Raw genomic sequence first — 3033 nt, forward strand, 5'->3', positions numbered from 1 at the left:
TGTTGAATTTTATCTACAGCTGCATCTATCTATAAAAATGTCAGACCACAGACCCTTCATTTTGAATCATACTTTATATTATTCATAAATTACTGACTGTAATACACTGTTCATAAAATTAAATGGTATGTTCAGACATGAGAGAAATTCAGAGTTATCTAGTGTAGCTGCTCAAAGAGTGAGATACTAGAGGAATCTACTACAGTTTCTTCACTTTTCACTTGAGGAAATTGCAAGTTTGAAAAGCTAAGTGATTTCCTGAAAGTCATAGTGGTGATTAGTGTCGTATCCAGGACCAGAGGGCTTCCCTGGTGGCACTAGTGGTAAAGAACCCACCCGAAAATGCAGGCGGCTTAAGAGCTGTGGATTCAGTCCCTGGGTTGGGAAGATCCCCTGGAGGAGGGCGTGGTAATCCACTCCAGTTTTCTTGCCTGGAGAATCCCATGGACAGAGAAGCCCGGTGGGCTGCCTTCCATAGGGTCGCAGAGTCAGATACAACTGAGTGACTTAGCACGCAAGCATGCTATAACCAGAACACAGAACAGCGTGTAGCAAACATACTCATTATAAGGTATAACTGCTGTAATTGTTGCTATTATTGAAAAAAGAATGGAAAATACATTAAATGAAATGGAGAATTGATAATTATCAATATAATTATTTCAAGTGGTTCACTTATCCACATAACTCAAGCAAGTCAACATTGTAGTTTCCTTCTAAATTAAATGGATATTTAATACTGTTTTTCATAGCATAGAAATTAAAGCAGAAAACTCTGTATTATCTAGTTACTTCCTCTTATTTAAAACATTTAATTCACTTAGTTAAGTAGTATCTTTGGACCTGCCTCTGTTTCCCCTAAACAATGCTGCTTTATGTCACTTCTTATAGGAGAGCTAGCAGCTTTAGGAGACAGAATGTGGCAGTGTTGGGTGGCACATTATTTGGGCTGAGTTTGTTAAACAGAGTAGCAGTTCACAAACTGTCAAATACATAAGAATCATCTGGAGGGCTTGCTAAAAATGCAGATTTTTAAAGTGCAAGGCCAGGAAATGAAATTAACAATTCAGTTTACAATAGAATCAAAAATTAATACATTTGGGAAAATTTTAACAAAGAAAGCACAAAACTTGTAACTGAAAAGTACAAAATATTGTTGGCAGAAATTAAAAACCTAAATAAATGCTAAGAAAGACCATGTTCGTGGTTGGAATATTTAATATTGTTAATATGGCAGTGCTGCACAAACTGATTTACAGATTCAACATGATCCTTATCAAAATCACAACTCTCTTTTTCTCAGCAATTGACAAACTCATCCAAAAATTCATTTAGAAATGCAAGGGACACAGAATAGCCAAAATAATCTTGAACAAGAACAGAGTTGGAGAACAATTTTAAAACTTACTACAAAGCTACAAACAAAAGGGTATGATGTGTGTGTGTGTGCTCAGTCACTCAGTCATGTTTGACTCTGTGACCCCTTGGACTGTAGCCCACCAGGCTCCTTATAAGGATAGACAAATAGATCAATGGAATAAAAAATGAAAGTCCAGAAATAAACCAATACATCTATGGTTAAATGATTTTTTTTAACAAGGTTACCAAAACACATCAAGGGAGACAGAATAGTCTTAGTAAATGATACTGGTACAGCTTGATATCTATATACAAAAGAATGCATTCTGCCTCACATCTTATACATAAAGTTAATTCAAAATGGATCAAAGACCTAAATATAAGAGGTAAAACTATAAAACTTTTAGCAAAAGCTTTAGCTGTCACGGGAGCCCAGGAAACACCCTATGAGTGTCAACCCTCATGTGCCGCCTAGAACAAGGGAAGGAAAGAAAATGAAGGGAGGGAAAATAGACTCAAGACTGGCATGAGACCTTAAGGGAAGTGTAAATTTGTAATTTATCATCATGAATGCCAAGGAATAACAAAAATAACAGAGTGAGGAAGTCCTGCCTGAAAAGGTATTACCTTTCATGCATCCTAACTGCCTGCACGTTAGAATCACTGAGACGATTTCTAAAATCCTCTGCCATGCTGCATCTCAGACTGATTACATCAGAATCTCTGAGAATAAGACCCAAACATTAGTGTTTTTTTAAACTACTTGGGAGATTCCGACACACAGACAAGCTTAAGAACCACAACTTTAGGAAAAAGGATTGGGCAGACGATGTTATGTAGCTTTCTATTAGAAACTATGATAACAGAGGGCATCATTTTTCTATTAGCCTTATATTATTACAGTAGCAAATAATTATAGCAAGAGAAGAAAGGAAGGAAATAGGGCAGATGAGGAAATTCTATAAATGGGGTTATTTTAATGGTGAATATACAATTTTAGACAGACATCTAAAAGGAGAATAAAATATTGAGCTGCCTGTCTTGACCAGAGTGGGTAATTCAAAGGGAGAATCTGATTAAGGGGAAGGAAAGTATCAACATTAGCTAAGGGAAATGAGAGAAGTTAAGGTAATAAATCCAAGACAAATGAGAAAAATCAGCTGTTCACTGCAGAGAGCCACAAAGCAAGAAAGGAGGCAGAACTGCAGAAAGGATTGCATTCTTTCAACCATAAAAGTGAGAGCATTCAAGAATGTAAAAGGAAAAACATAAGTAGGGCCCAGTCACCACTCATAGTGCACAGTGCTGTTTTTGTTGCCCAGGCAACAGGAACCTGGTCCTCATGTTAATGAGAGGAAAGCACATAGTAAGGGAAAACCCAGGCAAACACAGTGCTAAATAATCAGAGTGGAGTCACACCTGGGGCAGGGGGCTTCCTGTGGGGAAAGCTAGGTAAGAACTGGGCTGGGATTAAAGTGAGAGGTTGCGAAGGGGATGGATTTATGTGTGAAAGCAGGAAATTGAAGCTTCTCTGGTGTCTATGGAGCTAAGTCGGTGGTTATGTCTCTCAGTGGTGATGTCTCCGTGTTGTCTCTTGATGTACCTTACAGTTCCCCTGGGAATGGAGAAACAAGTCAGCTGAGACTTGGCTGCCTCTCCTCTCAGGAAGGGGAA

Source organism: Bison bison, unplaced genomic scaffold, assembly GCF_000754665.1.
Source record: "Bison bison bison isolate TAMUID 2011002044 unplaced genomic scaffold, Bison_UMD1.0 scf7180017864030, whole genome shotgun sequence".
NCBI lineage: Eukaryota > Metazoa > Chordata > Mammalia > Artiodactyla > Bovidae > Bison > Bison bison.